General features: G+C 41.9%; 1 pseudogene; it reads right to left on the bottom strand.

Moving 5' to 3' along the window:
• Positions 1-25,122, bottom strand: LOC148149189 (uncharacterized; annotated as a pseudogene).
• Positions 25,123-27,883: the final 2,761 nt, after the last annotated feature.

Genomic DNA, 27,883 nt, shown 5'->3' with positions numbered 1-27,883 from the left:
TTATGCTCCTGGAAACATGAAATTAAAAAAAAAACAGAAAATTGCTAGAGAAACTCAGCAGGTCTGGCAGCATCTGTGCAGAGAGAAACAGCTGGAGTCTGATGGATTCCTGAACAGTATGGCCCAGAAAGGCGGGATGTCTCCTCACTTTGCTGGCAGGATGTAAACAGTCCACTGATACTACACAAGAATCATGTTCTCAGGATTCTGCCCATCATTTGTATCGCAACAATGTGCAAAAAAGATTGTCTGAATGCCTGGTGGATAGAGTGGGCAGGAGAAGGGCAGTGCTGTTTCCTCCAGACCATCAAAGGAGACCACGTGACCAGATGCAGCCTAGATAGCGATCGATGTCTGAATCGGGTTGGTGTCCAGGGTGAAAAGAAACGTCTAGAAGTCGGAAAAGAAAGTGAATTATCTGCTGAGCTCTGCAAGGTTAAGTGATCTTCTCTCTGCTACCACAACACACAGGGCCACCAGCACTCACTCTAACTCTGCCACTGCACATGCCTCGTACTAAGTCTGATGGACTATGACTCTCACTGCATGCAACGTGCACTCAATGGTTCTCCTGATCTCATCCCCCCAAATTACTCACCCTTCCTGCTCTCTGTGCTTTCTATTCACTTACTGAAGGCATCTAACCACTTCTCCAGTCTGCATCCCCGCTGTCATCGCTCCCATCCATTTCCACCCTACTCAATCTTTCCCTCGGCTGTATTGCAGGAAAGATTTTGTCATAGGCCAGCTAAGGTGGCCAAGATTTGGGGCGGGTTGGGAGGGATGGTGAACATTAGGCTCTCCACTCAACATACGGATAAAATTCAGGATTTGGGTCTAGGAGAGGGCAACCACTCATGTGAAGACATAGAGACCTCTATGATCAATCAACTAAGTATCCTTCATAGTGTTGTGGCAAGCTGCTGCCCCATTAACATCAATGTTAACTTGGCCCAAACAACTCAAGATGGCTACTACAGCTTACATTTGACTTAATTACAATCCTTCAATCATTTTGGGGACTTAACAAAAAAAAGCTGCCTGGAGATGATAGACAAACAATATATTTGCATCTTACACATTAGCGTTCCAACTGGTAAGTATTAGAGGTGAGAAGAAAGAATTGAAGTCTTTGCATCTTACTCAGTGCCTTCGATATGCTCAGGCTTTCCTAGTGAGGCACTTTGGAAATGTAACGACCAGTTTGCAGGAAAATACAGCAACTTGTTCTCAGATGGTAATGTGTCACAAACACCCATGAGATAAATAACAAGTCAATCTTTTTTGCACATTGTTGCGATACAAATTTAAAGGCAGAATCCTGAGAACATGATTCTTGTGTAGTATCAGTGGACTGTTTACATCCTACCGAGATAAGAATACCAGTTTAATGTCTCCTGCAAAGGCAGCACTTCTGACAGGATAGCACACCCTCAGCACTGCACTGGAAGATCTCCTCAATCTGTGTCCAAAATGTCAGAATGAGGCTTAAATTCACAACTTCTGACATAACATAAATAATGTTAATCCAAGCCAAAGCTGACACTACACTGATAGCTACTTTGACCCTGCTGTTCAAAGAAGTTTCGGTTGGTGCAAAAACATGATATGGAGGTGCCGGTGTTGGACTGGGGTGCCCAACGTTAAAAATCACACAACACCAGGTTATAGTCCAATAGATTTATTTGGAAGCACGAGCTTCCTCACAACCACCTGATGAAGGAGCATCGCTCTGAAAACTTGTGCTTCCAAATAAACCTGTTGGACTAATAACCTGGTGTTGTATGATTTTTAACAATGCAAAAACAATGATTCTGGGAACCAACAGTGTCCAAGGAAACTGAGTTCAGAATTAATTCATGTTGCTTTCTATAAGCAAGGCATTGTGACTTAGAAAATGTAAATGCGATCTAATCCCATTCCGGAGAAACACAAATTATTTTGAACAATAATGACTGAAATATAGGACGTTAAAGATATTAAACAAAGTATGAATTATCCATTGTATGAAGCTACAATTCGTTCATTTTTGTTCTGATAGAGCTCAGTTTATAGAGATTTATTGCAATAAGCCAATGCAACTTCTTTGGATTGCAACAAAAAGAATTAAAAACAATTCACGTAGAACAGTGCAGATTATGTTCCAGACATTGTGTTGTGAGGTTGTGCAAGGAAGAGTTAGCCAGGAAACTAAATACCACAACAGTCAGTGCCCAATTAGGCTCTGCAGGAAAGCACAGAGGAAAAATCTAGTTTTTTGCCATTGAGGTAATTGCCAATTCAGTCAGACTGAAGAAGCCTCGAGCTAACGGATGGTGCCGCACCAAAACAACTGATAGCATAGAACAGAATTTCAGCTGAAACAAATGTGGTTACCAATAACTGTCATTTGCTCCACAGGAGAGAGAATTGCAATCACTGTCCTTTCAGACTATATATGTTACAAAATGTCTGCAGTGCCATTATTTCATCCTCATTTAAAATTTGAATAGTTGGATAGATGAGTATTCAGTATTCTGATATTCTAGAGCCAGAAGAAAGCAATTTGCAACTCAGGCATTATTTCAGTGTGACACCAAGAGGTTTGCACAACGCATCTTCTGCCCACGTATCTTGCCGTTATCACTGAGGATTCCAAATGGCTTTCATGATGTAGATCTTAACCAACATATTTGACATTCTAAGTCTAGTCCTAACCATTTAGCACAATTCATCTCTTCCCCAATAGTTTCAGGATTATTGATCAAGTCCAAAAAAGGAAAAACAATTCATATATATTCCAGTATCTGCAAAGCAACCTTACATCCTTGTATAGTCAGATCTGTCATGTTTATTTAATATCCAATACTCAGTCACACTTACATTCTGTGGAGGAGAGGCTCAAATCCTAGATTGAATTAGAACATTCATTCATTTAAATTCTTTCAATAAAAATCACAATTTTAATTTTAGGAATAAAGAGCTGGTAAAACAAAACAAGTCAGAGTGTTTTGCTTTCTCTTGTCTCGTGTTTCATTACTTGTTAACACATGGCTGAATAGTTTATGTAGATAAAGCAAACATGATGCCCATGATTTTCAGTGTAATGTGTGAATGTTGAATAAAAACAGAAATTTATTCACTGTGGTTTGTCAGTAACAGCACAGTGCAATAAAACTTTTGACTTAGAAGAGAGTGTAAGATTATATCATTGTATTAACAGTCCTTTTAAATGATTAATAACAATGAATATTTTTTTCCTGTTTATGATTGGTCAGATTGTGTGAAATTATATTCAATTGTCATAATTCAAATAACTTAATGTTGACCATGTAACTGTCCAAAGCTAATCTTACAGTTCTCTTCTCTCCCATAATCACTGCCTAAATCCTCCATAGCTTCACATACTTCTACAACTGTCCCTTAAAAGACACAACGGTCTCCACCTCAGTTGTTCATGCAGCAAAGGAAATGATGCTCATCCCAAACTGGGGCATATGTTTAGGGTGAGAGGCGAAAAAATTAAAAGTGACCTAAAGGACAACTTTTTCACACAGAGGGTGGAGGAAGTGGTGGAGGCTGGTAAAATTACAGCATTTAAATGGTAACCGGATGGGTATATGATTAGGAAGAGTTTAGAGGGATAGGGGCAAAGTGCTGGCAAATGTGACTCGATTAGTTTAGGATATCTGGTCCATTGCACTTTACATTGCACTTTGCTCAAAAACCACATATATTCATGTAGAACTCTGAGCTCACAAACTGCATGAATTTATGTAAAACTCTGTTATCTCACTTTTTAGATTGGAATCAATCTAAACATCAGGTCATAGACAGAGAACACAGGGGGCATGAACAAGTTGGACCAAAGGATCTGTTTCCGTGCTGTACATCTCTATAACTCTATGATTGTCCCAAACTGTCTCTCATTGTAGTAAGTTAAAAATCACACAACACCAGGTTATAGTCCAACAGGTTTAATTGGAAGCACACTAGCTTTCGGAGCGACGCTCCTTCATCTGGTGATAGTGGAGGGCTCGATCGTAACACAGAATTTATAGCAAAAATTTGCAGTGTGATATAACGGAAATTATACATTGAAGAATTGATTGTCTGTTAAGACTTTCATCAGTTAGAATACAGTGATAGTTTCACTTCTTTCATGTGTAAATCACAAAACCCTTTTTTTTAAAGTTGCATTCTCAGGTTAGCTGTTAACAATGGTGATAGCTAGACAATATGTTGAAGGTGTTAGCCCCCTGTGTTCTCTGTCTATGACCTGATGTTTAGATTGATTTAGAGTGTGTGTGTGTGTAGTGCAATGGTGATCACCTGTAATGTGACATGAACCCAAGGTCCCAGTTGAGGCCCTCCCTATGGGTACCGAACTTAGCTATCAGCCTCTGCTCGGCCACGTTCCGCTGCTGCCTGTCCCGAAGTCCACCTTGGAGGATGGTCACCCGAAGGTCCGAGGCTGAATGTCCTGGACCACTGAAATGTTCCCCAACTGGGAGGGAACCATCCTGTCTGTTGATTGTTGTGTGGTGCCCATTCATCCATTTTCGTAGCCTTTGCTCAGTTTCCCCAATGTACCATGCCTCCGGGCATCCCTGCCTGCAACGTATAAGATAGACAACGTTGGCTGAGTTGCATGAGTACCTACCATGTACACGGTGGGAGGTGTTTCCATGCATAATGGTGGTATCTATGTCCACACTCTGACACATTTTGCAGCATCCACCATGACAGGGTTGTATGGAGTTGTCCTGAGAGCCGGGCAGTTTGCTACGAACAATGATCTGTTTGAGGTTTGGTGGTTGTTTAAAGACAACTAGTGGAGGTGTGGGGAAGGTCTTGGTGAGATGCTCATCCTCATTGATAATGTGTTGCAGGTCACGAAGAACATGGCGTAATTTTTCAGCCCCTGGGAAGTACTGAACAACGAAAGGTACCCTGTCAGTTGCAGCCCGTGTCTGTCTCCTGAGGAAGTCATTACGGTTCCTTGCTGTGACACGTCGGGACTGGCGGTCGATCAGTTGAACATCGTACCCCGTTCTTGTGAAGGCATCCTTGAGTACTTCCAGGTGTCCGTCACGTTCCTCCTCATCTGAGCAGATCCAGTGTATGCGTAGGGCTTGTCCATAGGGAATGGCTGTTTTAATATGTTTTGGGTGGATGCTGGAGAAGTGTAGCATTGTGAGGTTGTCTGTGGGTTTGCGGTAGAGTGTGGTGCTGAGGTGTCCATCCTTGATGGAGACACACGTGTCCAAGAATGAGACAGACAGTCGAGAGTAGTCCATGGTGAGTTTGATGGTGGGATGAAACTTGTTGATGTCACTGTGTAGTTTTATCAGTGACTCCTCGCCATGGGTCCAGAGGAAGAAAATGTCATCAATGTACCTGGTGTACAATGTCGGTTGAAGATCCTGCATAGAGAAGAAATCTTCTTCGAACCTGTGCATAAAATGTTGGCATATTGGGGTGCAAATTTGGTCCCCATGGCTGTCCCGTGTGTCTGGATGAAGAACTGGTTGTCAAAGGTGAAGATGTTATGATCGAGGATAAAGCGGATGAGTTGTAGGATGGTGTTTGGAGACTGGCAGTTGTTGGTGTTGAATACTGAGGCTGTTGCTACGATGCCATCCTTGTGAGGGATGCTGGTGTAGAGTGCGGAAATGTCCATTGTGAAGAGGAATGTTCCCGGTTCGACTGGTCCGTGGGTCCTGAGTTTCTGTAAGAAATCCGTAGTGTCGTGACAGAAGCTGGGGATCCCCTGTACAATAGGTTTCAAGATGCCTTCCACATAGCCAGAGAGATTCTCACGTAGGGTCCCATTTCCTGACACGATGGGATGTCCTGGTGTGTTGGCTTTGTGTACCTTTGGAAGGCAGTAGAAGTCGCCAACACGAGAAGTACGTGGGATGAGGGTGCGTGGGGAGCTCTGAAGGGCTGGATTCAAAGTTCTGATCAGTATGTTTAATTCTCGGGAATGTTCTTTGGTCGGATCAGCTGGTAGTTGCCTGTAGTGTTCCTGGTTGTTCAGTTTTCGGCACACTTCCTTGCAGTAATCTGTTCTATTCTGAATGACAATGGCCTCTCCTTTATCTGCTGGTTTGATGACAATGTTGTGATTGGTTTTGAGAGCCTGGATGGCATTGCGTTGGGAACGGGTGATGTTTTGCTCTACCTTGTGGATACGGCTGATGAATCTGGCATTTATATATTTCCTGACAGTTTGAGCATACATGTCCAGCCCAGGGCAGTGGCTCTCCGGTGGGGTCCATGTTGACACCTTCTTTGGTCGCTCCTCTACAGATCCCTGTGATGACTGTTCTAGTTCATCAGTGGGCTCAGTGGGATCACTGCCGGCACCTTGAAAGAATTCCCGGAGTCTCATTCGTCTGATGAACTCCTCCGTGTCTGCTGCCAGAACCAACGGGTCCATTTTGGTGGTGGGGCAGAAGTTGAGACCCCTACTCAGGACTTCAATCTCTTCCGGTCGAAGGGTGTGGTCCAATAAGTTGACAATAGACTTCCCCGCAGTGATAATGTTGTCTACTGTGGTTCCAAGGTGGGCTTTGCTATTACTGGTAAGAATGCCAAGCTTCTCCAGTTTTTTGTTCTTGGCGTGCATGTACGTGGTGTAGTTTTGACGCCTTGTCTGTTTGGCAATGTCACGTAATTGTACTGATGTATCCTGTGTGCGGGCTGTGAGTGTGGACTCCATCTGAATGTCAAGGTTGGGCGCCTGCTGTAGAGTTGGTGCACGAGATGATTGAGAAGTTTACGAGAGGTGCGCTGGCAAAGTCTCGCTGTGTAGTCTGTGTTGTAGGTCGACCTAAGTGGGTTCGTGATCCGTAATCCTTTCGGGATCTTTCCTGCTTGTCTGCATTCCTGTAGAAACTTGATGTCTGTGTCGATATGTGCAATCTTCTTGGAGATCCTCTCCACTTTAAGCCAGCAGTTAGTGGTGTCTGAATCATCTCATTGTAGTGACATTGATGAGTCTTATCACTGATTCTTCAAGTACACCATACAGTCTTGTCCCTAGTCACACTTTGTAAATAAAAATATCTGTTAAATCTTCTCTTGTAGCTTCTCTCCATATTGATTGGATGTAGACTGAATAATATTAAGAATTAAAGTCAAAATGCCTACTCTTCTATTTCTGTCAACTGCCTGCAGATATCTATCAATTTCTATAAATGCAACATCATTCATCATCACCAACCTTCATTCACTGTCACTGAACTGGCAATAACATCAGTAAGAAAATGGTGCCATGTTCCTCTCTGCAATGTTCATAGTACTGCTATTTTTCTACTTGTGTCTTGATGTTAACTTGGCTGGGTTATTTTCACCATCATTAGACGCACCTCGAAACATAAAGCCACATTACATATGTGCCTTTTTAACCAATATTTTTGGAGGCTGAAAATGAGTTGAATTATTTTGTGACCTATAATATTTAAAACTGAGTGCTATCACAACATAAACACATGAATCTCAGCTTCATACGATGAGTATTTCATGTTCCATCCAATATCTTATATTAAATTGAATGCAATTCAAGCAAACTCATTTCATGTGAAAGGTCTTGTGAGGGTAAACTTCCACCAATATGTTGTGATGACATTCCCCATATCTGCAGCCTTTACAAAAGGAAGAACAAAGTCAGTGATGCATGGGACCACAACCACCTTCAAATCACACCTCATCATAACTTGGGAATATATCCTTGGATCTTCATTGTCTCTAGATCAAATGCGGGAACATTTGTCAGTGACGAAGTTCATTGTCTGATTTAAAAAAATTTGGGATGGGCAATAATGAAGACTATAATGAAGTGTCTACCAATGTAGAGTATGTCCCAGCTATAAGCTGATCAATTAGTAAAAGCTAATAATTGCTTTCTCATTTTTCTACTCTGTGCCTGTATTTAAAACACCCCAAATACTGTTTTTATGACATCTGCCTCCATCCAAACCTTCAGGTCACTCTATTCATCCACACTCTTCAGACTCTTTCCATTGCTTTGCATTCATTTGCACTCTCATTCTTTATTTCTATATGAGTATAGGGCAAACCCTGTGGCTCAGTGGATAGCAATGCTGCCTCATCGTGCCAGGGACCTGGGGTCGATCTCATCTTTGGGTGACTGTCTGTGTGGAGTTTGCATATTACCCCAGTGTCTGAATAGGTTTCCTCCGGGTGCTCTGGTTTCCTCCCACAGTCCAAAGATGTGCAGGCTAGGTGGATTGGCCAGGCTAAATTGCCCATAGTGTTCAGGCTACATGGATTAACCATGGGAAAAATGGGGATAGGCGTGTGTTTCATTGAGTATATTACGACTGAGATAGATAGGTTCTTGAGTGTCAATGGGGATCAAGGGTTACAGGGAGAAAGCAAGAGAATAGGGTTGAGAAACTTATCAGCCATGATTGAATGGCAGAGCAGACTCAATGGGCTGAATGGACTAATTTCTGCTCCTGGGTGGGATGCTCTTCAGAGGGTCTGTGTGGACTCAATGAGCTGAGTGGCCTGCTTCCAAACTATAAAGATTCGATTTGTAGGAGATCATATTTCTTCATACTAAATTGCAACTGCCACCTGATTTCTCACTCTACTGACCTATCTGTCTTCTTAAAACCTTTGCAGTCCTTCTAACTGACAAAAACAAACTCTACCTTGCTTCCGCAACAAACTTGGAGATTTTTGACCTCATGCCCTAGCTTGAATAAACATAGTGCAGATCCCATCACAAACTAAGCACCATCAATTGGCCTTAACTCTTAAACTCTTCTTTTTTAATCAACTTTCTAACCACACCACAGTGCAGCATTTTGACTTATACCATATCCCTGGTGATTTTTCCATCAACGATTTTACAAGACACCAAAACGAACACCTTATGAAAAGTTATGAAGATGCATGAAAAACACCGATGACAGTTTCTTTAGCTACGCAACTAGTAAATAGTGAATTCCCATCAAACTTACCTATTGCCTTTAACAAATCAGCACTGGCTGACTGAGATTAAATCATTCATCGTCTGGCTACATTAAATCCTTTTTAGTGAACAATATCAAAGATTACTAGATAGGAAGGTGATGAAAGACAGCTCCATGAATTCCAATTAAGGACAAAGTCTCAAGCTAATAAGCAGTATTCCTGCTCCAATAAAACCACCAGTGTTATTTTAGAGACTTGAGAGTCAACTAGATTGAGATTAAACCAAAAGCAATCAGTACTACTTTGAAATAAAAACTGGAAATGCTGCAAGTACTCAGCATTGCATGCAACATCTCTGAGTAGAGAAACACGATCAAACTTTCAGGTCAATGGCCTTTTTCAGGACTAAAAATCAGAGATCAAACAGACTTCAAAGTAAGCACAGAGGCAGGGTCATTCTTTGAGAGGGTCAAAGGCAGATGAAAATATATGACCATAGGGATCAAATTGCAAGGAATAAGGTGTCAGTGGAATAAAAGTGGATCCTGTAGGTCTGAAATAAAATCGAAAACTGCAGAAGAAGCTCAGCAGGTCTGGCAGCTACGAGAGAGAAAAACAGAGAAACATTTCAAATCCAATACGTTTCCTCATCAGAACTGAAGAGATATGGAAATAGGATGAGTTTTGTTCCATAGAAAGAAGTGAGGATTGTTAATGATAAAGGTCTAACAATCAATAACTCATCAAGGGTTGATTAACTCTGTGAGTTAGTTTTGTTTTAAAGTAGCATGATAGCATCAGAAACTGCAGCAATCTATTCAAGTGAAACTTGCAAAACTGATTATGAATAAAAAATGGAGCATGACATTGTTCTGAATTGGTGGATCTGCCATGGGGAGAAAGATAAATGTTCAAGTTGGAAAAGACTGAACTACTGCTGTAGAAAAAATCCCAACTTGAGAATAGCATCTCTGAATTGATTACGTCTTTATGGGATGCCTCTGTTCAGCTCACAAAGAGCTGAAAAAGAAATAAAGGAAGCAAGATGAACAAGTTTTGGGTCATCAATCCAATGAAGATATTATCAGGTGAAAGGAATATCTGGAGCTACTCACATATAAAACAAATCAGGCTCAGCAGGAGCAGCTACTAAAACACCAGCATGAGCTCAAACCATTGCTGTAGGAAATAACAAATCTGTAATCCAGCAAACAGCCTGATCACTTGTTTTTCTCAATCAAACTAAACTGGAGTCTCACTGACGATATATCTGCTTTGGGATAAGCTATATCTTTAACACTGTGATGTTATATCAAATAAAGATATCAAGGGGTTGTCTCAAGCTCTTCAACGTGATCTAAGACTGTGGCCCACGTGAACAACTAATAGATTAATTTGCCTGCACAAGCACGATAAGCCTTGTGTAATAAATATGTTAGTGAAAGTAGTCCAATAATCATCCGTGGGTTCGTTTATTTGAAACGGTAAAGCACATTACAAGTTATGAATCAGACATTACAGAAAATTAACTGATCTCTGTGTGTGCAATTTGCAGACATAATGCAGACTAACTATTGGGCAAAGTTGCAACAGTGTACACACACAGCACAAGGAATCTCTAAAGGAAATCTCTCTTAAAAGAAAGTGCACATTCAACAAAGAAAACAAAGTGGGATAAAAGAGAAGGGAAAGTAGAGAACAAATGTATCACAGAAGAAAAGGCAAATGGAGTGATAATGGTTTCATAGAAAGGACAAAGCATAGGAACAGGGAAGGTTTTAATAGTAGCTATTAATAAAAGAATATAGCTTAGCTCTGACTGAAAGCAAAACCATGAAAGCAAGATAAACAGTGAAATGTACAAACATCATGGAGGACAGACTTCATCATGGACCATATTGAGTCTAAAAAGATCGATAAACTCTTACGCAGAAAATGTGGTATTGTTTCTCCAACTAGCATTGGGATTCACTGGAATAGTTTAGCAAGGCACAGGACAGAAATATGAGCATAAGAGTATGACAGTGTATTGAAATGACAAGCAACTGGAAAATCAGGTCATGCTTAGGATCTGATCAAAGGTGTTCTGCAAAACAATCACCCAGTCTGCATTCAGTATTCCCAGTGTAAAAAGGAGCTCACTATGAGTTGTGAATAGAAATTGTTCCTCCACCTGGAAGCAGCTTCACTGTGTCACTGGACCGTAAGGAGGGAGGAAGCAAAAGAGCATGTATTATATTTGCTGTAATTGTATGAGACATGTCAGAGATGGTGATATACTATGGGTAGAGAGTATGGACAAGGGGAAGCTGTGTTTGGAGGTGATCGAAAAGACAGAAGATGATCCTCTGAATACAGAGGCCAGACACCTACACACAACACAGGCTGGACAGGTGGGAAAGCCAGACTGAAAGGTAACCTGTTTCCGACACTCACTTTGACATGCGTTTCACCAAGGTCACCTGGGAATGCAAGCCATCAGAGGCAAATATTAAGTTCAGTATTATTTAAGCACAGATCACTACCTCAACCCCATCTCTGGTGATGAGGACTTCTCTCCCTCTCTCTCTCTCCCCAGCTCTGTTTCTTAAATGATAATGGGCAAATCGATTTTATTGGTAAGTCCAGCTGCTTGCTACTTTTTACTGAACATTTTCATTCATTATTCCTTTTCTCAGAATGATTATTTTATTGTTTATACGTAGATTTTTATTTTGGAAATACATGTTCAATGTCATGTCAAACTTTATCTGTCCAAAATTCGGTCATCCAGGCCCTTAACTGAGAAAGAAAGGTGAATTGTGGCTCTCACATCATACACAGGCAAGCAGCAGTGAATCAATGAGTCAATCGCCCACGGGAATTTTCTCTCAGCATCATCCCCTTCTGAAACAGTGAATCATAAACCACCCGCGAAACGCTGACGAACATCCACGAACACAAGCCCCTGGCAAGAGGTAGCACTTTCTGAGACAAGTCGAACATAGTGACAACGCTTAAAGCAAATGAAAATCCACTGCAGATTGAAAGTAGGTAGCTCTGACTATTTTTTTGCCTAATCCAAGATTCGCTGATACACAGGCAGTGCAAAGTGTTGAAAGGACCAGTGCGTGAATTAGTGGAATTGGATTAGCATTTCTTATTAATACTCATTTCAGCACAATTAGAATATGCAAAGTGCATAATACAAATGGAATCAGCCCATACAAGCTGACTCAATATGTTGTTGTATCTCCAGGAATGTCAGTAACAAGATACAGAAAACTAACTAGAAATTAACATTTCTAATCGAAGAATTCAGCAACTTTTTGTCTGCAGTCTGGAGGCAAAACGAAATGGTTGATTTCCCAAGGTAGCAGAGAGCTCCAGACTGCACTGTGCATCAGCACAGCCCCAAAAAGCCTATGTTAATCGAACAGTTAACAAGGCCTGCTGAGCTTCAAACTGTTTTGTAATTTCATTTTAATTCAATTTTTTTTTTATACAGTTTCACCAAAGGCAAATGCACTTGCAGCTGAGAAATCTAAGCGGTAGGAGTCTATGGAAGCCCTGCAAACGTCTGCAAGGATTGCTGTTACCCAGGAGGACAATACTCAAAGTCACACAGAGCTGGCTGCTCTTAAAGAACAGATGCTGAGATGACGCTGAGGGATACCATCTGCATATTGGGCAGCCTTTGAACGCCAGCTATTCTTAAAGCAACTGCTACAAACTATCACTTACTTGTAAACTTTTCTTAGAAGAGACAGATTAACTCAGTCTCTCTATCTTTCATGATCATCCCACTATCAGGGCATATTCATTTCTTTATATGAATTGCCAGCATTTTTGTCTCTCTTATTCTTACCCGGGGTGTTTGCAATATCTGACAAGTCTGTATTACACCCTCTAGTTAGTGGCAGGTTCCTACCAGATTTGGAAACATAATCAATGCAAGATCATAGACACCATCAGAAATAATAATCATAAAAAGTAATTACTGACTGTAATTGAGTACAGCAATCGTGGAATGCAATCACGCACCAACAGAAATTTGCATTTATATATTAACTTTAATATAGTAAAAGATCCCAAGATATTTCACAACGGTATTATCAACTAGAAATTGACACAGAGGCTGCAGAATGAGATATTATACCAAGTGAAATAGATCAGCTTCAGAAAAAAAAACTTTATAAAAGGAATGAAAGAAATGTCAGTAGCTGAAGACGTATTCTAAAGTGGAGGAGAGAGGAGGATTTAGATTTACACAAGTGGAATTAGTGAAGCAGAGAAATCTTAACATACTGGAGGAGATCACAGAGATAGGGAGGTGTGGGAATCATTGAGGGATTTTAACACAAGAAGAAGGATTTTAATTTGAGACATTGGCAGATGAGATTGCAGATCACCAAACACAAAATTATTTGATGGAAGGGACTTGGTGCAAGTTAGGTGAGCATGTTTAGGAGGCAATGATATGACTCAGTCACAGACAGCTAATATAAACAGGAATCATAGACAAAATCGCCAATAAACAAGAATCACAGAAAGTAAATATAAACAGTAGCAACAGACATTTGATTATAAATATATAATATATTATAACCATTCAGAAATTTGGCTTTTGGAAATAGAGGAAATGCTCTTCTGATTTTGATTCTGTGAAGATATCTTTATATCAAAGAGGACAGGAAGTCAGTTTTAGAACAGTGAACTAATGGCATTACTTCCAAGAAATGATGCGATTGAAGTTAAACGCTTTAATCAGATACCCGGTGTCGTGATTGTAACAGGGTCAGCCAGGTGGATCTCATTGAGTAGGAGTTCCTTGAGTGGACTAGGTTAACAGCCCCAATCAGAGAGTCCTACCTGACAGTTCTAAACATAAGTCTTCCACCGGGCGGTGGTGATCCCCAGTGAAGGGCTCTCTACGTGGGAGTCCTCCCCCTTTCTCTCGGGGATCTGGGGTGGAGGGTGCTGCATGCAGCAGTCCCCTGCAACCGCAGATTGCAGTGGTTCACGGACTCCCAGCCCAACTGCTTGTTCTGTGGCGCTGTGGAGTCCGTGGACCATGTATATATTGGGTGTGGGCGTTTGCACTCCCTTTTTGATTTCCTTAAAAACCTTCTCCTCTGTTTTTGGCTGCACTTCAGTCCCACGCTCCTGATCTTTGGGCACCCGGTACGGAGGAAGGAGGGCAGGTCTGAAGACCTCCTCGTGGGTCTGCTCCTGGGCCTGGCCAAACTGTCCATCAACAGGTCCAGGCAGCGGGCCGTGGAGGGGGTCGTTAGGGCCGACTGCCTGCCCCTCTTCCGCGGTTACGTTAGAGCCCGGGTGTCCTTGGAGAAGGAGCACGCGGTGTCGACCAATACCCTGGAGTTGTTCAGGGAGAGGTGGGCGCCGCTGGGAGTGGAGTGCATCATTTCTCCCTCCAATTCTATTTTGATTTAGTCCCTACCCTCCCCTTCACTGTTTTTGATCACACAGCACTGCCCTCTGATGTGAAGGGCAGTGTTTGTCACTGGCCACCCAGGTGTTTTCCTTTCTTCCTGGTGGTGGAATTTGAATAAAGATTGGTGCACTTAGTGTCTTTCACTGTGTCTCACACCTGCACACACACACCATGGTTGCTGGGGAAATAATAAGCACTACAGCACTTAGGCGGTAGTGTTGGGGTTAACAAAAGAAAGAAAAGAGAAAAAATAAATAAACAAATAATAAACAGGAGTGTCTCCCCTTCCCTTCACTGTTTTGATCACACAAAAAGAAAAAAAAACAAAAAAAAATAAAAAAAATAAAATAAACATAAGTCTTCCACCGGGCGGTGGGGATCCCCAGTGAAGGGCTCTCTACGTGGGAGTCCTCCCCCTTTCTCTCGGGGATCTGGGGTGGAGGGTGCTGCACGCAGCAGTCCCCTGCAACCGCAGATTGCGATGGTTCACGGATTCCCAGCCCAACTGCTTGTTCTGTGGCGCTGTGGAGTCTGTGAACCATGTATATATTGGGTGTGGGCGTTTGCACTCCCTTTTTGATTTTCTTAAAAACCTCCCCCTCTGTTTTTGGCTGCACTTCAGTCCCACGCTCCTGATCTTCGGGCACCCAGTACGGAGGAGGGAGGGCAGGTCTGAAGACCTCCTCGTGGGACTACTCCTGGGCCTGGCCAAACTGGCCATCAACAGGTCGAGGCAGCGGGCCGTGCAGGGGGTCGTTAGGGCCGACTGCCTGCCCCTCTTCCGCGGTTACGTTAGGGCCCGGGTGTCCTTGGAGAAGGAGCACGCGGTGTCCACCAACACCCTGGAGTTGTTCAGGGAGAGGTGAGCGCCGCTGGGAGTGGAGTGCATTATTTCCCCCTCCAACTCTATTTTGATTTAGTCCCTACCCTCCCCTTCACTGTTTTTATCATACAGCATTGCCCTTTGATGTGAAGGGCAGTGCTTGTCACTGGCCACCCGGGTGTTTTCCTATCTTCCTGGGGGTGGAAATTGAATAAAGATTCATGGACTTTGTGTCTTTCACTGTGTCTCACACCTACACACACACACCATGGGTGCTGGGGAAAAATAAGCACTACCGCAGTTAGACGGCATTGTGGGGGTTAATAAAAAAAAGAAAAAGAAATATTTTAAAAAGAAAGAGAAAAAAATAAACAGCAATGTTAAGGGCACAGCTTGTCATTGGCCACTTGGGTGTTTGCCTATCTTGAGAGTTGGATCAGTGTGAGTGTGAGTGCGTATGTGCAAGGACTCCCCTCCTTAAAAAAAAAGAATAAACGTAAGTCTTGGGGTTCCTGCTCTCTCCAGGAACCGACTCTGTGCTAGCTGGGTCAGTGTCATTTATTATGTGTAAATAAAGGGTGACTTAATGATGGGATACCAGCCTTCGAGGAGTTATTTGACTCAGACAGCTAGTTGCTGAACGTTTACGCAGTGGGACTTTCATGATTTGGAAACACAGATCTCAGAGGCCAGAATCAAGATTCAGCTCAGATGAACAATTCAATATTAGCAGGAGGCTGTGAGAATTTGTAAAGATCTCCACCACATAAAAGTTGGTTAAAAAATCTTGCGGCTGTCAGAATTAAAGGTGACAAGGCCATCAGATCTGGAAAGAAGGATTCAGGCTATGAGAGTTGGAGAGAAAATTTTAATCCATTGGAATGGTCAGTTGAGTAAGAAGTCGTAAAGATCAAATAGGAAATGTGTAATGATCTTGTGTTCTCTTGTTAAGAGAACACTGGCTGACTCGTGCATGTGCACAATGACTGAGCACTATGGTAAACAAACGACAGAAATCAAACTTATGATCTACCAAACCAAGTTTCACACTGGGTGAATTATCTAGTATTACCTTCAATGCAGAACATATAACCATTAATCATGGAGAAAATTCACAGCAAGTGAGTTATAGGAATTATAGACAACATTCTCAGGTAGGAAATACTCAAAGAAACATTTATAAACAAGGATCATAGAGAGAAGTCATTAAAAACAGGAATCACAGACATTACATATAAGTAACAATCAGAGACAGTAATCTCATAAAATCCCGATAGTATGGAAGCAGGTCGGTTGGCCTATCAAGCCCACACTAACCCTCCAAAGTGCATCCCACCCCATCCCTATAACCCTGCATTTCCGATGGAAAACCCACCTAGTCTGCACACTCTACCACGGCCAATTCTCAAAACCTGCATTTCATTGGACTGTGGGAGGAAACTACAGCACCTGGTGGAAATCTACAGAGACAATGTGCAAACTCCACACAGAGAGATGCCAAAGGGTGAAATCGAACCCAGAGCCCTGGCACAGTGAGGCAGCAATGCCCTCAGATAAGAAGCAATCATAGAGTGTAATTATAAAGAATAATCACATAGTCATTAACCAGTGTAATTATAACCAGCAATCACTGACAGTAAACAAGAATAATTATATACAGTAATCACAAACAGGTTATGAGTGGTATTCACCGACATTAATTATAAAGATTAATCAGACAGTAACAATGAAAAATAATCACAAACAGAAGTCACAGGCAATAATTATAAACAGGAATCACAGACTTTTATCGACAATAGTAACTATAAACCAGTAATCACAAACAGTAATTATGACCAAAATCCACAAATGAATTTATAATCACAGACAATAATTGTGAACTATATTCAAAAACACTAACCAAAGATAGTAAACATAACCAGTAATCACAGCATTAATCATACAGTAATAATAAACACTAACTGCACACCGTAGTCACAGTCAGCAAGTCAGATTGTAACCATAGACGGCAAGTATGAGTGCTATCACAAACATCAGTAATTATGAACATTTATCATGGACAGTAATTTATGAAGCGTAAGCTTAGATAGAAGTTATGAACAATACTTCGAACTGTAATTATACAGTAATTATAACAAGTAATGACAGATGGCATTTCACACATAGGAATGATAAACATGAACTACAAACATTAATTAAAGAATGTGATTATTTACAGTAATCACAAGCAGTAATTAATGCAGTGACTGTAGACTGTAGTTGTACAAGTATAGGTTATATTTTCTAATGCTAAAGTGTGGGTGCAATATTTGCATTGTTAAAGTTTGTCAAATTGAGATCTAGCCAATTCAAGAGCTGACTGGTGAGCTGACCATCTTGCAAAGTAACTTTTGGGTTTTCGAGATCATTGCTGACTTACTTCCAAATATCACCAAGAGGGGAGTGTGGGGTAAGGAGGCAAAGGCAGAGGGTATGTTTAGTATCCCCCTTGCTTCATATCTCTCCTCTAACTAGCCCCAGACTGAAGTAAATTAAGACTCCTGCTACCAACCCAGCAGTCTGATCACTTCCATTTACTCGTCAACAAACCAGCCACTTTTGCCACTTGCTGTGAAGGCAATGCAGAGTTGAGGCCTCTAAATTGGAATTAATGGACCACTGAACTCACCAGCAGTTAAGGCCTTTACAATGGAGGAGATATTGGAAGTTGCTAAGTCACCAGGGATGCTGAGAGAAGTGCAAGTGGAAACTGGGGAGATGTTGATCACAGTCTTCAAAATTTCCACATTCCAGATCTAGGAAGCAGCAAATAATATACCTGTGCTCTAAAAAAAGGCGTGAAAATAAACCCAGTCAGTATAGGCCAGTTTTTTAACCTCAGCAATGGGAAAGCTTTTAAAGATGACAATCTGTGTTAAAGTAACAGTCACTTGGACAATTGCAGTGCAGTTAGGGAACACCAACATGGTGTTTTTATGGGTAAATCATTGAATTTGTTTCATGAAGTAGCAAACAGGATCAATAAGAGCAATGCAATTGAGATGGTAGACATGGAGGTGGCTCGATGGCTCAGTGGTTATCTCTGATGCCTCACAGCGCCAGGGGCCCGGGTTTGATTCTTTCCTCAGGCAACTCTCTGTGTGGAATTTGTACATTCTCCTTGTGTCTGCGTGGGTTTCCTCCAGGAGCTCCGGTTTCCACCCACAGTCCAAAGGTGTGCAGGTTAGGTGGATTGACCATGCTAAATTTCCCAGTGTATCCAGGGATGTGCAGACTAGGTGGATTAGCCATGGGAAATATGGGGAAACAGAGATGAGGTGGGATGCTCTTTGGAAGGTTGGTGTGGACTCGATGGACTGAATGGCCTGCTTCCACATTTCCAAAACACATTTGATAAACTACCTTCAATTGAGCTTTCCAATGAAATTGACTTCAAGAGGACATAGTCAGGGTAATGGCAGAGGAAATTTATTATGGATGTGGCACATCTTGGTAGGAAGAATGTGGAAATGCAATATAAAACAATGGGTACCAATCTTAAGGACGTACAGAATTACAGGACTATGGCATACGCTTATAATTCATTGAAGGTGGCACAACAAGTTAAGAAAGTGATTAAAAATGCTTTCAGGACCTGGGTGTTATAAATGGAGACTGAAAATACAAAAAACAGGGAAGTGATGATGAATGCACATAGATTTAAGTATTGAGCAGAATTTCCCAGCAGCATAGATAGTGGAGAGGAATACAGGAGCTTAATAATGAGAGTAAAAAAAAATGGATATTCAACGTCAAGGAAAGAAACTTTGAATGTCCCCATAAGGTTTAAACAGATAGATAAGAATCTCACATCTTATTTCCATGCATGTGTCTCTCATTATTAGCTTATCTCACCTTATCCAAATGCAGTTTGTGATTCTCCAATGCACTGTTGAAAAAAAAATGGATCGTACCAATCCCTGACTTGAAAATCAAATGGATTACCTGGCAGATACAACTTTCTCATGCTTCTCTGGGCTGCCATCTAGGTATCCATTTGCCAGCATCTCTTTGCAAACTCCATAGACTACACTTCCATCTTTCATTCACAATGGGCGACAATGGAAAAGCATCAGCCTTACCATATCAGCATGGTTAACCTCTGGCTAACTTATAATTTACTTCAGCACATCATCACTGCACTGTACAGCTCATGATCACCCCACATTACAATATTCCTGCCAGGCCTCTCTGCATGCAAGGTGATATATGCATCCTATGCATCTGCAGAGGGTGCGTCTCAGGGCTACTACTTTGTTCCCTTAGAGCTCTCTCAATTTGCATTTACCTGGGCACTTACGGATTCCTTGGGTTGTCTTGTTGTTTAGCATATTGCTGTTTCATTGAAAATTTACAGGGTCAAAGCATCTTTGGCTTGACTTGCTTTTATAGACAGAAAGGCAGGTGCCTTAACATGGTTTCCTGTGCTGAATAGCCAAGGAAGTGACTATGCTGCTGTACAGTGCTGTACTCCATCAATGTCACGCTGACAGCATGTGTCATCAGTTTATGCAGCAAACACACTGTATATGCTTCAACAAAATGACCACTTCTAAAAAGTGCAAGAGAGAGAAGGGGCACAATATACAGTCAGCAGTTACCACAGCAGTCAGTCAGTAAACTACCCAACATCAGTCTATGGTGTAGGCCATGTTCAGTTTGTGTCTTGTTGCAACTGAGCTACTCAGATCCATGTCCTTGCAGTTCATTCATTGTGCCATGGTCAATCCTACAGGTCAACTCCAAGGATCAGAGGGAAGTCAGTCAGGGAGCCATCAAGACATCAGTCTAAGAGCTGGGCTGAACTCAGTTGACCCTGACCTCAGAGGTTGGTCTGGGGCTTTGAACATGAATCATCAAGGGAGTTCATGAAGCTGGTCTATGAAGTGCAGTGGAAAGTGGGAGATGGGATGGGAGGAAGTATGCTCACACATAGAGGGATTTATGCAGTAAAAGGGAGCCACTCTAAGTATAAGAGTAGGATCCAGTAACATAGGAGAGCGAGGTGTAATGCGGGAGCAGAGGTTTTGACAATTCATTACCAACCTGGCTTCAATGGATTGACAGTGTTTGGCAAAGCAGTAAGTGAAGGGCTGAGGTGGGGAGGTTGCAGCTAAATAGAGGGGCTAGATAGAAATGTGGGAAGCCTGAAAACTGACAGGGACAGAAACACTAAACGGCAAATGAAGGAAGGTGGATTGTCAGGCAGAGCCTGGAACTCAGTTAGAGGAGTACGACCTGGCTTGCCTGCCATCTTGAACGATGCGCAATGGAGAAGAGAATGGACTGCCAAGCCACTCACAGTGGATGGAGCGTGCCTTTGTCTTGCTTTGGTCTGCAGAGTGAGGTGGCCTTGTTGGTTCTGTGGGGCTGACTTCTGATGGAGGCTGAGCTCAGTCATCACCCATCCTTGAATGAGTGTGACCTCCCTTGTTAAGTGCATGGACAGAATGAAATCTTTATCTTCAGACACATAAGTCTTCATGAATGATCTCGTAAGTATGGAATGTGAGTGGAGGGAACGATCTATCCTATCGTGTTACTTTTGACCTCATGCTCTCCTCGTTAAAAAGCAAAGTCTTTGCCACATTCATGAACACAATGGTTAAAAGATCCCTAAAACCTGTTGAGATCCAAAATGCTTCACAGAAATGAGCAATATTTCACCGATGTAATGTCTATCCTTGGAATTTATGAAGACCCTGCTTAGCTCTGACATGATAGCCATGTATTGAGCTCTTTCAGCTAAACTTACAGTCAATCAGACACATGACGCTTGAAAGTACATACATATGCTATTCCTGTGACTGTTTGTGCATGTGGACAAAGGCATTAGTGACAAATCACATGGGTGGGGTTGAGGGGTGCTGGAGGGGGTTGGTGGTCAGCTAATGGCTGGGCTGAACAGGAACCCGTTCTCCATTAGTCCTTTGAATTTCAATTTCTTTCACAACCAGCCACAGAGGCATGTGGGTGACTGTTCACTAATAACCACATATTGGGAAAATTCAGCCCATAATGTTCAATTCTGCCCATTAATATTAGTTAAAAAATTATTTACAAGGAAGGTTTCAGGGATGAGGGATTTCAGTTATCCAGATATGTTGAAGAAATCTGCATAAAACATAGAACAGCACAGCACAGTACAGGCCCTTCAGCCCAAGATGTTGTGCTGAGCATTTGTCTTAATCTAAGATCAACCTAATCTGCACACTCCTCAATTTACTGCTGTCCATGTGCTTGTCCAGCAGTCGCTTAAATGTCCCTAATGTCTTTGACTCTACTACCACTGCTGGCAGTGCATTCTACACACCCACCACTCTCTGTGTAAAGAACCTACCTCTGACATCTCCCCATACCTTAAAATTATGTTCCCCTCATGACAGCCATTTCTGCCCTTGGGAAAAGTCTCTGACTATCCACTCTATCTATACCTGTCATTATTTTGTACACCTCTATCAAGTCACCTCTCTTCCTTCTTCTCTCCAGTGTGAAAAGCCCCAGCTCACTCAGCCTTTGTTTATAAGTCAAGCCCTCCAATCCAGGTAGCATCCTGGTAAATCTCCTCTGCAGCCTCTCTAAAGCATCTACATCCTTCCTACAATGAGGCGACCAGAATTGGACACAATATTTCAAGTGTCTAACCAGGGTTTTATAGAGCTGCAGCAAAACCTTGCAGCTCTTCAATGCAATCCCCCTGTTAATGAAAGCCAAAACACTATACACCTTCTTAACAACCCTATCAATTTGGGTGGCAACTTTGAGGGATCCATGTACGCGGACCCCAAAATCCTGCTCTTTAACCCTGTATTCAGCATTCAAACTCGACCTTTCAAAGTTAATCACTTCGCATTTATCCATCTGCCACTTCTTAGCCCAGCTCTGCATCCTGTCAATGTCATGGTGTAACCTGCAATAGCCCTTGACCTTTATGTCATCGGCAAACTTACTAACCACCCTTCTACGTCTTCATCCAAGTCAGTTATAAAGACCGAAGAACAGATCCCTGAGGGACACCACTGCTCACTGACCTCCAGGCAGAAAACTTTCCATCCACTACCACTCACTGTCTTCTTTCGGCCAGCCAATCCTGTATCCAGACAGCTAAATTTCCCTATATCCCATACCTTCTAGCTTCCTGAATAAGCTTACCGTTGGGGAGCCTTATCAAATGCCTTACTGAAATCCATATACACCACAACCACTGCTCAACCTTCGTCAACTTGTCTCGTCACATCCTCAGATACCTCAATAAGGCTTGTGAGACATGACCTGCCCCTCACAAAGCCATGCTGAGTACCTTTAATCATACTATGTTTATCCAAATAATCATAAATGCTATCTCTCAGAATCCTTTCCAGTACCTTTGCTTATCACAGACGTAAGACTGACTGCTCTGTAATTCCCAGGGATTTCCTTATTCCCTTTCTTGAACAGAGGAACAATATTTGCCTCCCTTCAATCATCCAGTACTATTTCCATGGAGAGTGAGGATGCAAAGATCATCGCCAGAGACGCAGCAATCTCTGTCCTCGCTTCCCATAGTAACCTTGGATATATCTGTTCCGGCCCTGGGGACTTATCCATCTTGATGCTTCCCAGAATTACGAGCCCATCCACTTCCTTCATATCAATCTGTTCAAGCCTATTAACCTGACCCACAGTGTTCTCATTATCAACAAGGGCCCTCACTCTAGTGAATACTGAAGCAAAAAATTCATTTAGGGCCTCCCCTACCTCTTCAGACTCCAGGCGCAAGTTCCCTCCACTAACCCTGATCGGCCCTAACCCTCTCTGATCGTTCTTCCATACGTGTAGAACACTTCTGGGCTTTTGCTAATCCTTCCCGCCAAGGATTTTACATGTCCCATCCCCCCACCCCACTCTTCTCAGTCCATTTTTGAGTTCTTTCCTAGCTACCCTGTAATCCTCGAAAGCTGCACCAGATCCTTGCTTCCTCAACCTTAAGTAGGCTTCTTGACGAGAAGCTCCTCTGCTCTTGTCATCCAAGGTTCCTTCACCTTACCATTCCTTGCCTGTCTCAGTGGGACAAAGTTAGCCAACACTCACAAGTGCCCCTTAAACAGCCTCCACATTTCTGTTGTGCATTTCCCATAGAACAATTGTTCCCAATTTCTACTCCACAGCACCTGTCTAATAGCAGTATAATTTCCCCTCCCCTAATTAAATACCTTTCCATAATGTCTGCTCCTATCCCTCTCCAAGGCAGTTGTGGTCACTGTCACCGAAAATGCTCTCCCACTGACAGATTTGACACCTGGCCTGGCTCGTTGCCTAGCACCAAACCTCTCTCCTCGTTGGCCTGGAATTGAGGCAGGAATCCTTTCTGGACAGACCTGACAAAATCGGCTCCATCCAGACCACCTGCACAAAGGATGTTCCAATCAATATTGGGGAAGTTGAAGTCACCCATAGTAACAACTCTGTTATGTCTGCACCTTTCCAAGATCTGCTGTCCAATCTGCTCTTCCATCTCGCTGCTGCTATTGGAGGGGTCTATAGAAAACACCCAATAAAGTGACTGCTCCTTGCCTGTTCCTGACTTCCACCCATACTGACTCAGTAAACAAACCCTCCTCAACAACATCCTTTTCTGCAGCTGTGATGCACTCTCTAATTAACAATACTACGCCCCCTCCTCTTTTACCCCCCTCCCTATTATTTTTAAAAGGTCTAAACGCTGGAATATCCAGCAACTATTCCTGCCCCTGTGAAATTCAAGTCTCTGTTATGGCCACAACATCGTAGTTCCAAGTACTGAATGATCCATGCTCTAAGTTCATCACTCTTATTCCTGACAATCCTTGCATTGAAACACCTGATGAAGGAGCAGCACTCCGAAAACTAGTGCTTCCAAGTAAACCTGTTGGACTATAACCTGGTGTTGTGTGATTTTTAACTGTGTACACCCCAGTCCAACACCGACACCTACAAATCATGCATTGAAACAGACACACTTGGACCCATCCCTTTGCCCTATCAATGGTGTATCCATCCTGACAGACTCTTTACATTCTATTTCTTAGGTCTCTGCTTTGGTTTTAACAATAAAACACATGCACAACATATTTTTAAAAAAATTAAAACTCACTAAATATAGGTTTGAAAGATTTCAAAACACACAGGAACTCAATATTCCATCTATTCCCCTATACCATCACATTACAAATATTCAAAAACCAGAGAAGATTCCCTTTCCTAATAAATCTTCAGTTTAACCTAACTGCATCTTCTCAGTTCCTATTTGATGAGTTGTATGGCCATTTTCAGAGAATGTTCAAACAACTGAGGTCTTTCTTAGTCAATTGATAATCTGCAGGCCTCTAACCAAACATTTCCAGTCTGTAAATTTCATAAAATAAACTCTTTTCTTGAGTTAACTGAATAATCTTCTTTTACAGAGGAGCTATCCCTGCATCTGACTCTTGTCGGGCCTCCTTGAAACTGTCCAAAAGCTTTCCAATCTCTGGGCTGATTTCAAAACTGTTATCAATCTTTGCTTATTCTAACTCCAAAAACAAGTTGATGCCTTTCAAAACCTTTTATCTTTGTGGTCATAAACCTCCACCATTTTGAATGGTAGTGCAGGCTCAAAGGGCTGAATGGCCTACTCCTGCACCTACTTTTTTTCTGTCTTTCAAACAAACACTCCAGGAGGGACGTACTGACTTAAAATCACGGCTGGGGAAAGACTGATATAATTAATTTCTATTAATCTCCGATAACGCGCGTTACTAAACGCTATTTAGCTGTGACACGATTTGTGAATTGTGGACTTTGCTTCACAAGGCGAACTCCCGTTCACTGTTACCTGATTCTCATCCCTGGCACGAGGTGTAGCGGTGTGCAGAGGACTGGACGTCCGCATTGGCATCACGTGATCAGTCAGCTTGTATATTTTCTTATGAACAACTTCGTGAAAGGTACGGTGCTTTAGGCAATGATTTTAGTGTATTATTGTATTATTTCATTAAAATATATGATTAAAAATTCACTTTGACTGTGCTATCATTTATGTTAGGGTAACTACTATTTTTGTTGCGATTTCTACTGGTATTTTTGATGGATCGCCCCAACCCTGTTTTTCCCATAGTCCCCATTATTTCTATTGTGTGGTTTTTGTTTGCACGGGGAAAGCAACTATGGTGTTGTAGGAGAACTACTGTATTAGGTTGCAACCCAAACTCTGAAAGAAATTATTATCTATAAACCACAATTGATTAAGATTACAAGTGTAAAGGACTTCAGGGTGGCACCGTGGCTCAGTGGTTAGCACTGCTACCTCACAGCGCCAGGAACCCAGGTTCAATTCCAACCTCAGGTAACTGTCTGTGTGGAGTTTGCACATTTTCCCCGTGCCTGTGTGGGTTTCCTCCAGGTGTTCTGGCTTCCTCCCACAGTCCAAGGATGTTCAGGTTAGTTGAATTGGCTGTGCTAAACTGCCCATAGTGTTCAGGGATGTATAGGTTAGGTGCATTAGTCAGGGGTAAATGTAGGGGAGGGGAATGGGTCTGGGTGGGTTACTCTTAGGAGGTTCGGTGTGGACTTGTCGGACCTAATGGCCTGTTTCCACACTTGTAGGGATTCAATGACTTGAGGTAAATCTTTGCTACCCAGTGACAGGGTTAGATAAAATGGGTTGGGGTGGAGTACAATCTGAATTTTGACAAGCATTTCAAGTGAAAGTGTCTGCAAGGAGACAGGAAAAGGATGTGGAGATTATCTGAGAGGGGGCAATGAGCCAAATGGCCTCCTTCTGTGCTGCAGTTTTATCATTCAGTGATTACAGCTGTGTTTTTCAAAAAGGGAACACTTTGGTTTATGGTTTCATGATATTAATTTAAGTATGTCTCTCCTTGTTGGTTTATTTCAGAGAAGACAGACTTGTTTTCCAGAAGCCACCACACTTGCTTGGTTCAGGCAGACCTAACTGCAATATGACTGTGCTGCTGAAGAGAGTCTTGACATTGTGAAGTGATTATTCATTGTCTCGTTTGGGAATTGTTTGCTCGTGAGTGCTGTTGGCATGAGGCGAGAGATTAGCGCTTGTTATAATTGTTCAGCTTCAAAGCAAGAAGGTTCATTAATGTTTAGGCACAACACCCTTGACAATATTAATAACATTAGTGGTTAAAGTTTAAGAGACAGACAAACTTCCATTTAATGGATACTTAACTTGCAATAATCTGCTGTAAAAGAAAAATATAAATAATTAAAACCACTCTAATGTGCTGTGATTAATGCTTTAATTCTGCACAAATTCTTCAGCTCAGTATAAAACCTCTAGGCACCAGCAAATGAAACTCTAGGGGCACAATTTGGATTGATTTCCTGGCTTTGGTGTACAGAAGTAAATTTGGTTGTTTTGAGCATTTCCCTACCTTCACCATCCAAATATGGACACAGTGCAAATTTTGACAAATAGCATGTTTAGGTTCATGCTGACAATAACAATTCATCCAATTGAAATCGAATAGGAATGTCTCTGGTTTTCTCATGAATAAGGCAACTTATATGTATGAAAGAAGACCCTTCCGAAGAATGGTCACTGGACTCAAAATGTTAACTCTGCTTTCCCTCCACAAATGCTGCCAGACCTGCTGAGTTTCACCAGCAATTTCTATTCTTGTTTATTTAAATATACCGATGTAGTCATAATTGTACATCAAATCAGGAAGACAACGTATCAAATATCAACTGTAATATCAGATGAAGAGTTATGGAAGAAATGCATGACCACGTTTCACAGAATAAGCATTGCTTGATTTAGACAAACATGTTTGGTTTGAAATTCCATTGAATATACATGAATATATACACTATATGAAAATCAGGAACAAAAAACAAAAAAATGTTTCTGAAAGATGTTAAATACTCAGGTGATCTAGCAAATCTAATGTCAGCAGCTTCGTTATCAGTTTATTCTTCATTTTGCATCTTTTCATCCTTTCTCTATCCTGTTTAATAAGGATCACAAAGTCAAGCTTGACAGTGCACTCCTTCTGCAGGGTAATTAATCCGCTGATTTGGTGAATGAAGGAACTCGGCACAGTCAATGATGAGACATTGCTCTGGTCCTTTATACAACAATGACTGTTGGGAGATGGAATCAGACATTGATACCCAAAAGCTGATGTTCAGAAGGAGTAAGTAGGCAAGGACATAAGTAATTGCCTGGAGAGCGTTTTGTCTTATTTTCTCTAAACTCAGACAGCAAGTTTAACTAGGGCCAAAAAAATATAGGGTTGAATTTCATGACCCCTGCTGGTCAAGTATTTGGTTGTGAAGAGTATGTGGAATATCCCAAGTCTTCCCATCACACAGCAACTTGGCACTCATAATACAGAAGCTAGGTTCCCACAGCTCATGGTAAAATAACTTAGGCCAGTGGGAGAGATTGAAATCACAGTACATTTTCATTTTCTTGTTGTGGAAAGAGTTTATTGACTTCTTCAGTCTTATCTCTCTCAGCCACATCAAATTCCATAGGTTTTTTTTAATATATAGGGGTGTTCAAACAACCAATCATCACATGCTTCTTCTTAACCTTATAAAAAGTCATTGTTGAACTTAACAATGAGATTTTGAGAGATTAACAGCCCATCATCCTGATGCCAATTAAACAATATTCACAC

The sequence above is a fragment of the Chiloscyllium plagiosum genome, unplaced genomic scaffold, assembly GCF_037043375.1.
Source record: "Chiloscyllium plagiosum isolate Xiang-an unplaced genomic scaffold, Cpla_swu_hap1 HiC_scaffold_9, whole genome shotgun sequence".
NCBI lineage: Eukaryota > Metazoa > Chordata > Chondrichthyes > Orectolobiformes > Hemiscylliidae > Chiloscyllium > Chiloscyllium plagiosum.
The sequence above is the reverse complement of the archived record's forward strand: the minus strand, read 5'-3'. Positions and strand labels throughout refer to the sequence as shown.